The sequence below is a fragment of the Vigna umbellata genome, chromosome 9 (genome assembly GCF_029865625.1).
Source record: "Vigna umbellata cultivar VRB3 chromosome 9, Vumbellata_1.0, whole genome shotgun sequence".
Lineage (NCBI taxonomy): Eukaryota > Viridiplantae > Streptophyta > Magnoliopsida > Fabales > Fabaceae > Vigna > Vigna umbellata.
This window is the reverse complement of record NC_142173.1, coordinates 39716700-39727530: the sequence shown is the minus strand read 5'-3', so window position 1 is coordinate 39727530 and position 10831 is coordinate 39716700.

The following is a 10831-nucleotide window of genomic DNA, read 5'->3' as shown; positions in this document are numbered from 1 at the left end:
GAATTAGGTTGAGTTTAGGTTTTTCTTTTAAATCTTTAGAATTGTAAAATTTTAGTTAAAAATAGATTTTTAGATGTAATTTCTACTTTTTGTTAATAATTGGAAAATTAATTTTAGAAAATCTTTTGATAAAAATTTCTCTCTTTTTACTTGTCACATTTCCTTTATTTTCTTTAATTCTTGGAGTGATTTTTCTTTATTGCAGAAATCTTGGGCTGATTAGATTAAACATGGGCAAATTCCTTATTGGGCCAATGGTTGGGCTAAAGCCAATTAAACAAAACGTTGTTGCTGCTATATGTTGGCTGGACGTGAGAAGCTACTGCAAGGGCTGATTTCAATTGGGCCGATACTACAGATTGAAAGAAGATTAAGCTATAGTAATTGGAGGACGCTGACTTGCAGGGATTTGGGCTTAAGTTGAACGACGTCGTTTTGGCCTGGCCGCAGTGACTAGGGGTCCTTGCTTGTGCAACTCATTTGAGACAAACACTCTTCCTCGCACATTCATTCAGAGGAGAGTAAAGCACTCCTTCGAGAATTAGGGTTTGGTTTGCAAGCAAGAAAGAGCTGGAGAAAGAGCTGAAGAAGGAGCGCGCCTTACCCCAAAGAAAAAGCACAAGTGATCGGTGAAGATGGAAGATGATCGGATGGCTGGAAGTGCAGCTCGCGAGGGAAGAAGGAGGACCGTCCGATTGAGATTTGGGAAGCGTCGAGGAGAAGCTTGTAGCGAGCAAGGTTCCTATTTTTCTCTTAAATTTTTCTTCTTCTTTCTTCGACCCTATATAAAGGGCTTTCACCATGTAAACAAACACTTTTTAGACTACTCTATAGTTTTACATTCATTTTTAGCTTAGGGTCTATGCTTTTAGTAGAGTAGGTTTTCGTTTTCTTGCGTTTGACCAAACTCACAGTGGTGACAACCCGTGGTGATCGCGATTACGTTTTGTTCGGTATCTTTTTCTTGTACTCTTAATTTCTCATTAATAAAATGTCTTTTTCCTTGATGTGTTTCTGTTGTTTGATTCTGAGTTTGATTTTGTTTAGTTTTTATGTATCTCTACAATTCTATGGTTCCTTTGGGAATTATATGACTCCACAGTGAGCATACATTTTTGAGATGTCTTCTCGAGTCAGAGATGAGTCCAATGCATAAGAAGTGATTCAAATTTTTGTTTCTTGAATTTGTTTGTGAATTTTAGATTGATGAATAGGCTAATGAACCTTGGTTGGACAAATGAGTGGAAAGAGTCAATTTAAAGTTCTAAAATATGAAATAGAATACCCTAGATTGGGATTCACATAATCAGGATGTCTTCCTGAGAACTCTAAGCACTCTTTTATTCACTCCAATGTGCATTTCCCCTATGACTTCAATTCTGCTTTTGAGATTGTTATTTTGCTTTTGATTAGTTAGAATTTAGGTACTGTTTTTGCTTTGTTTCAATTCTAAATTCTGTTCTTGATTGATTTCTGGTGATATATAGATTAGGATAGAGTTAGATGAAGTTTTGTTTTGATTTTTTATGCTTTTGTATACTTGAATGGTGGTCTTACCATTTCTGATTTGATATTGTTTGTTTCAGCATTTAGATTTTAGATGTTACTTTTAATTCTCGTTCACATATTGCTTTTAGGAATTGGAATATGTTTTATGTACTTTTAGGGACTTTTATGAGTTTATTTCAGTTGAGAGTAGTTTAGGTTCCTTTATTTTGCTTAGCATTCATAGGTTGCTTTTAGGAATTGGAATATGTTTTATGTACTTTTAGGGACTTTTATGAGTTTATTTCAGTTGAGAGTAGTTTAGGTTCCTTTATTTTGCTTAGCATTCATAGGTAAGTTTTAATTGTATTCACTTCTCATTTTAGTTTAGGTTCTGTTATGTTATACATTCGTTCTATACTTTAGCCTAGGTTTCAGATTTTATTTCTTTGCATTTTATTTCTTTATTTTCTTATTCTTTTTAAACAGATTTCAATTGCTTTATTTTTTATTTTATTTTTTAAAATTTCGTTATTTCATTTTTATTGTCCCCACATTGCAGTAATAGAATAAATAATAAATAGTAAATAAATAACAGAATTGCAACTTTACACTTTGAACTTAATCTTTGTTGAGTCTTTGGATTGATTCCTAGTTAGCCCTTTACTACATTAGGGGGACAGGATTTGTTGACTTTTTTTCGACCAAAAAGCCTTTCAACAAAGCAATTTATTCGACAAAGTGTTACCTTGGGGAGCACCTGTACTGCTGGTAAAGAAGAAGGATGAAAGCCCTAGATTGTGTGTCGACTACAGAGAGTTGAACAAGCTAACCATCAAGAACAAATACCCTCTACCTAGGATTGACAAGTTGTTGGACTAGTTGCATGGGGCTCAAGTATTTTCAAAGATAGATCTCAAGTCTGGATATCATCAAATTTTGGTGAAGACAGAAGATGTACAAAAGACCGCTTTTATATCCAAATACGGACACTACAAGTATGTAGTTATGTCGTTCGGTGTAACTAATGCTCCAACTCTGTTCATGGATTTCATGAACATAATCTTTCGATCCTTCCTAGATAAGTTTGTCGTAATCTTTATAGATGACATACTTATCTATTCTAAGACTCGAGAAGAACATGTTGAACACTTAAGGACCGTACTTGGGATCTTAAGGGAGAAGAAATTGTATGCAAAGATGTAAAAATGCGAGTTTTGGATGCAAGAGGTGAAATTATTAGGACATGTTATATCATCTCAAGGCATAGTGGTGGATCCAACCAAAGTTGAAGTAGTGCTGCAGTGGGAAAGACCAAAGACTGTAACAGAAATAAGGAGTTTTGTGGGTTTAGCTGGCTACTATAGAAGGTTTATAGAGAGTTTCTCTAGAATAGTAGCGCCTTTAACAAAACTAATTCACAAAGATCAACCATTTGTCTGGACGGATAAGTGTGAGAAGAGTTTTCTGGAGCTGAAGCAGAGGCTGACCAGTGCACCAGTTTTGGTAATCCCTGACCCAAGTAAAAATTTTGAAGTTTATTATGATGCTTGTCATCAAGGATTAGGTTGTGTGTTCATGCAAGAAAGAAAGACAGTGGCATACACTTCAAGACAATTAAAGGTTCATGAGAAGAACTATCCTACTCATGATTTGGAATTGGCAGCGATGGTGTTTTCCTTGAAGATTTGGCGGCACTATCTTTATGGAGCTCAATTTCAAGTATTCAGCAATCAAAAAAGCTTGAAGTACTTATTTGACCAAAAGGAGCTGAATATGAGGCAAAGACGGTGGATGAAATTCTTGAAGGATTATGATTTCAAACTCCTATATCATCTGGGAAAAGTAAACATGGTAGTTGATGCTTTGAATAGAAAGGTAGTGCATGTTTCTCATATGATGATCAAAGAACAAGAGTTGGTGGAGAAGTTCAGAGATCCAAAGCTACAAATGGAGTTTGGAGTAGATTTCGTTAGATGTAGTAGTCTGACTATATCTAGCGACTTTCTTAATTTAATTAAAGAGAAGCAGTTGTTGGATCTTGGCTTGGAAAATATAACAAAAATGATCATTACAGAACATGCTAAAGAATTTAGGTTGGGATTTGATGATGTATTAAGGTTTAAAAGTAGAGTATGTGTACCAGACAATGCAGAGATAAAGAGACTAATCCTTGAAGAAGGACATAAGAGTCATTTTAGCATACATCCCGGTATGACTAAAATGTATCAAGATCTCAAGGAGTCCTTTTGGTGGGCAGGAATGAAGAAGGAAGTAGCACAATTTGTAGCAGCTTGTTTAACTTGTCAGAAGGAAAAAGTGAAACATCAGAGACCTGGAGGAATGCTACAACAATTAGACATACCATAATGGAAATGGGATAACATTGCTATGGATTTTGTTACTCATTTACCTCGGACAGTGAGAGGTAACGATTCTATCTGGGTCATCATTGATCGATTGAAAAAAAATGCTCAGTTTTTAGCAATAAATTTGCGAATGTCAATGGCTAAGCTGACACAACTGTACATAAAAGAGATAGTAAGATTGCTCGGCGTCCCTTCAAGCATTATGTCAGATCGAGACCCAAGATTCACTTCTAGATTCTGGCAAACTCTATAGGAAGCTATGGGCAGCAAGTTACGAATGAGTTTCACATATCATCCCCAAATCGATGGACAATCTGAAAGAACCATCCAATTCTTAGAAGACCTACTGAGAACTTGTGTGTTGGATCATCTGGGTAGTTGGGATGAAGTACTTCCTCTAGTGGAATTCACCTACAACAACAACTTTCATGCTAGTATTGGAATGATACCTTACGATGCTTTGTATGAAAGACGATGTCGAACTCCTTTATGCCGGTACTAGGACGGTGAAAGGGCTTTGGTAGGACCTGAATTACTACAACAGACCACAGACAAAGTAAAATTGATACAAGAAAGAATGAAGGCTTCGTAGAGTAGACAAAAGTCGTATGCTGATCAAAGGAGAAGACCACTAGAGTTTGCAGTCGGAGGTCATGTCTTGTTGCGGGTGACTTCAACTACTGGTGTAGAAAGGGCTCTTCGTTCGAAGAAACTTTCTCCTAAATTCATTGGTCCATTCCAAATTTTGAGAAAAATTGGGCCAGTTGCTTACACGATGGCGTTACCCCCTTAGTTAGCCAATCTCCATTCAGTTTTTCACGTTTCTCAACTAAGAAAATATGTGCCCGATCCTTCTCACATTCTAGAAGTAATTCAAATCAGAGAGGATCTCTCCGTAGAAGTACAACCCATTTGTAAAGAAGACACTAAAACAACGGAGCTTAGAGGGAAGACTATCAACTTAGTCAGAGTGGTTTGGGATAAGAAAAGAGGTGACTCTACATGGGAATTAGAAGATGATGTAAAGCATTCTTATCCCCATCTATTTTTGTGAAGTGTCGAATTTTTTAGGTTGAAAATTTTTGTTGTTGGAGAGAATGTAAAATCCATAACAAAATTTATTTATTTTAATAAATAGTAATTTTTCTTTTTTAGTAGTAATAATTTAGAGGTAGAAAATATGATTAATAAGAAAATTTTTGATAAGAAAAATTAAAAATTTAGGATAAATGATTAGAGTAATTTTAGAAGATGGAATTCAAAATTTTGAGAATTTATTTTAGAAGCTTTTGTAAAAAAAAGTAAAAAAAATTATTGCAAAAAGACAAAACTACTTTCAGAAGTGGAGTTAAGGGAGAACAACTTTCGGTAATGGGATTTAAATACTATTTATAATAAAATATTATTTTAATAAAATATTATAAAAAAAAACTAAATAGTGTCAAATCTTAGCCTATAAATAGCAAGCATGGGGGAAAGCTGAAATGGCACCAAAAATTGAGAAATATTTTGAGAGAAGAGAGTTGGGGGAAATTCTAGTTACAAAGGGAAAATTCTGGAAGATTTTGGGGAATGATTTCTAAGGAGGAGATTAAGTCTGGAATAGAGGTAAGGGGAGATACTCTGGAGTCTTTTGTTTTGTATTATCTTGAGTCCTGAATGTGCAATATTTTGCTTTTGTCTAATCTTAAATCTTGAATATGGAGTATTTTATTTTTGTATGATCTTGAATTTTGAATATGAACATGTTTCTGTGATGAGATCCTAGTTTATTGACGGTTGTGAAACGTGATTTTGATTCTATTTTGTTGTGTTTACGTTCTTGTTTCTCAAAACGTTTAGTTGTTTATTTTACATATTTCTGGAAGGATGAGAAATTATCTAACCAGCTTTGCCAGATTCAATTTCTTGTTTTCCCAAAACTTTTATTGTTTTTTTTCCATTTATATTGCATTCTCTAGAAGGATGGGAAGTTGTCTAACCGGCTTTGCCAGATCCAACTTCTTGTTTTCCTAGAATTGTTATTGTTTTTATCTATTTTTATTTCATCTTTTTGGAAGGATGAGAAGTTGTCTAACATGTTCTGCCAGATTCAACTTCTTGTTTCCCCAGAATTTTTATTGTTTTTATCTATTTTTATTTCATCCTTTTGGAAGGATGAGAAGTTGTCTAACCGGCCTTGCCAGATACAACTCTTGTTTCCCCATAATATTTATTGTTTTATCTATTTTTATAGCATATTTTTGGAAGGATGAGAAGTTGTCTAACCGGCTATGCCAGATTCAACTTCTTGTTTTCCCATAATTTTTATTGTTCTTATCTATTTTTATTGCATCTTTCTGGAAGGATAAGAAGATGTCTAACCGGTTATGCCATATTCAACTTCTTAGTTCCCTATAACGTTTATATTAAGGTTATTGTTGATGGTAGGATAGAGGAATCTTAAAAACTGGAGTTGGTACATCCCTGATCATAGAGCAGCCCTGGTCTAATCTAGTAAGTTGTGACTAGTCATATGTACTGGCGTTTCTAGTGAGTTGATTCATTAAACATTTGATTCTTCTCCGGTGACCATTTATAGTATATTTTATTATTGTTAAGTTTTTTTGTGATATATTCATTTTGTATGATTTTTATGATGAATGTATTTTATGATGTTTGATATGAAATTATTGATGAGTCGTTATTTCTTGAATTATATTTAGTTTATTGCACTTAAATAAACCAGGGAATTGTGTTTAATTGTTTGTTATTTCCCCGTTTTCCGAATTCTGCTTAATTTGGTCGGAAATTTGTAATTGTGCTAATTTGGGTTTTCTGAGCTGATTAAGTGCATTTTTGAAGTGCAGGAAAATTTCGGAAATACATTTTGGGACATCAGGACGAATGCCGAATAAATTCAAGACTTTCCACACAGACAATTTTGAATTAATTAAATTGTAATTCAGTAGTTTAGAATTTTTGAATCAACTCTTATATTTTGGGTCAATTTTTGGTAAATTAGATTAGACCCAAAAAAATTAGAAATGAGTGACTTGGACCTAGGGTTTTTCTTTTGTGTGGACCCCATCCCTATTAAAGGGAGGACACACGTCCTTAGAAAGGGCCCAGCCGCCACGCATTTTGGCACTTTTTTTACACTCTCGGTCTTGAGGTTTTTGGAGACGATGGTAGTTCTGAAAATTTTCTAAGGGCTGAACGTTGCTTTTGAATTGAAGGAATGGAATGATTTTTTATCATGTTTGCTGATTTCTCATTGCCGCTTCCATTTGGTTACTACGCTTTTATTGAATGTTGTTTTTGTCTTTTAAATTCAATATGCTGATTCACTTTGCTGGAGGGAAGCTCTCGGTGTAGTGGAGAAGAGAGCCATGTGCAACCTTGGAGGTGTGAATTTATTTTTGCTGGACGGAAAGGGAACCACATAAGCTGGTTTGCTTTGCTGGAAGTAGCCACCGAGAGGGAAAGAAAGGTAGCGCGGGGGAGCAAGGCAAGGAAGTGAGTGATTTCGGAAGAAGGGTGCAGTGTTTTTCATTTGGAGAATTTATTTGTGTTCAGAGAAATGGAGTCACGGCTGGAAACTTTGAAGGAAGCACACGGTCGGTAGAAGCGGTGCAGTAGGATTGGAAAAGAATGGAACGGTGATGGTTGGGAGCAGAAAGCACACGGTTGAAGGCTGGGATGCAAGCAAGGTAGGAGGTGCTGCCACAGGGAACGTACGGGAATGGTGATTCAAGGTGCTGGAATGAGGTGCTCCACGGAAGATTGGCAAGGAGCTGGAGAAGGTGTGTGGTGAGCACGGTGATTATTGGGGCAGTGGTGTGCATATGATGAAGTGTTGAACGGTGGCAGTGAGTGGTCATTGAAAAGTAAGTCATTGTAATTAAAATTTAGAAAAAGGGTTATCTAGAAGAATGGCACATGCGGTGGTGGATAAAAAAATAAGATGGAAATTAGATTGGAGTAAGTGTCACGACATTGGGGGATAAGTAATTTAATTCTCATGGTGCAGCACGTTAATGGGTGGAGCTTCAATTGTTTATTTTATTTCTTTCTTGGTGGATGTACCAGCTGCAACGTTATGGTAGTTGCCATTTGGAAAAAGTTCAATTGTTTGGTAAAAAGAAATGTTGCACGGAGATTAAGGGAAGAGATTCATATTTTATTTCCTTTCTTTAAGTGAAGCACATATATTTTTTTTTTTTTTACGGCTGAAGCTTGCATTCCTTTCTTTAGGAGAAGATCATAACCATCACGCTTGTTGTAGTGCACACGGCTTACTCCACAAAATTTCCGTTCTTTTCTTCCTTTCTTAGCATGGACCGAGACACATTACTCATTAAGCATTTATTTCTTTTTTTTTTTTTATCATTAGTACCGTGATGAATAGTATTTCAGCTAAGTGTTTTCTTCATATTTCTATAATCTGTTGCATTATTGAACATCGTTTCCTAACCTAAGTCACCACTGTTTTAATCCTGTGTTTACAGTCGTGTTTTAAAGTTGAGTTCAATTGCATTCACAAACCTTTCACAAACCCCCCCCCCACTACGTGTTCGATCTGAGACTGAACCGCAATTTGGTCCTTGAGAGACGACCTAGGAGTCACTCCCTAGTCTGTACTGCATTCTTTTATGCACAACTTTTGTGGGAGGTGCGACCCTCTCATCAATTATGCATTGGAATATAGTATGAGTCTCGGGGGGAGACTCTATAATGGTATGGTATTTGTGTATAGGTTGATGTCGAGGGTCCTGTCGGTGGTGATTATTGTAATACTCTAATAATTATCAAGTCTCAAATAGAGCATGATATGTTATGTTGTGAGAGGGATTGGAGGTCCTAGTCTATGTTCATTTATGGTCATAGATGTTAACGAACTAACCTTGTAGGTGATATGATAGATTGTATTTGGCCAAGATTGTATTGCGAGAGGAGTAGAGGTCACTACAAGTGCATGACCACCTGAGACTTCCATCAACATTATATCCGAATAATAGAGTCTAGTATAATAATTGCATATTACAAGAATTTTTGGTGAATGTGTTACGTATAATGATAGTGTTATGCTTTTCTTGGAATTTTGTATGGTAGCTCACCTTTAGTTGTTTGTTTGTGCCGGTGAAATCTTATTTTTGCGATGATCGTATAACGTTGATGTTATACGGGAGCAGATGAGGGAACAACGTCTGAAGCAATACAAGTGAAGGAAGAAGCAGCAGAAAAATGAAGAGTAGTTTAAGAAGAGAAAAAAATATATTTATGAGTGTTTTTAATGATGTTTGAAAGTATAATGTATTTCTAATGTGAACTATTTTACACCTAATTGGGTTATAGTAATATTGTACAATGTTTATATTATTTATGAAATAATTAGTGTGTGAGATGTTTTATGTTTGGGGTGTTACACAAGTTACCCATGTTTTTTATTTTGAATTGCTCAATGTTTATATTATTTATGAAATAATTAGTGTGTGAGATGTTTTATTTTTGGGGTGTTACACAAGTTACCCATGTTTTTTATTTTGAATTACTCATTTAGTAGATTAGTAATATGATCAATTATAAGTATATTATTGTCGGTAAGAATGATATCATCAACATAGATTATAACAGAATGGTGATGGTATTACCTTTGTGGTGAGTAAATAAAGAATGATCACCAAATGTTTGAGTGAATTTGTGAGAGAGAAGGAAAGAGGAGAGCTTTTCATACCATTGTCTACTGCCTTGTTTCAAGCCATAAAGAGATTTATGTAGGAGACATACCTGGTTGAGATTTGTCTATTGTCCCGGTGGTGGATGCATGTAGACTTCCTCATGTAAAACGGCTTTGTTGACATCTAGTTGTCTTAGATGCCAGTTCTTGGTAGCAGCCAATGATAGAATTAACTGGATAGTGGTGAGTTTAACAATTGGTGAGAAAGTGTCAAAGTAATCAATACCTTCCAATTGTGTGTATCCTTTAGCAACAAGGTGAGCCTTGAATCTATCAATGGTGCCATCATCTTTGTGCTTTGTCTCATAAACCTATTTGCAACCTATTGCTTGTTTGTGTGGGGAGAGCAATGAGAGTCTAAGTCTGGTTTTGGTTAGGGCAGTGAGTTTGGCTTGCATGCAGCACGCCAATGTTTATATTGGATTGCCTCTTTGTAGTCAGTAGGATCATGAATGTTGTCTATAGAGCATATAAAATTTCTATATGCAGGAGACAATTTATCAAAACTAAGCACATGTTCAATAGGATATTTATTGGTAAAAGTACTATAGGATTCTATTTGAAAGTCTTTGAGGTATGCATGCATAGTTCTAGTGCGAGTAGATCGCCTAAGGGAAATAAAATTACTGCCTAGATGGTCGTCATTGTTAAAAGAAGAAGAGTTATGAGGAACAGGGGGAGTGGGTTGATCATGCATAATGTTATTATGATGTAAAGGTAGAGGTAAAACAAAATACAGTGATGTTGCGGATGCTATATCAGGAAATTCATTTTCACAAAAAACAACATTTCTAGAGATGTTAATGTCATGAGTGTCAAGACTGTAAGTTATATATCCTTTAGTATTGGGATGAAGACCAAGAAAAATACTAGCAGTAGCACGCAAATCTAGTTTCCTTCTATAAGATTGAAGGGTGTTGATGTAGCAAAGGCAGCCAAAAACTCTAAGTCTAGTGATATCAAAATTTGTGTGATAAAGTTTGTCATATGGAGAATCGTTATTGAGAAGAGGAGTAGACATGATATTAATTAGAAGAGTTGCATAGTTGAGTCCATATGTCCAAAATTGAGTAGAAATTTTTGAATGAAAAAGCAAGGCCCTAGTGACATTTAAAAGGTGTTGGTGTTTTCTTTCAACAATTCCGTTTTGTTGAGGGGTTTCACTACAAGAAGTTTGGTGAATAATTCCTTGAGAACTAAAATAGTCATGCATAGCAAATTCATGCCTATTATCATATCTGATGATTTTAATGGTTGT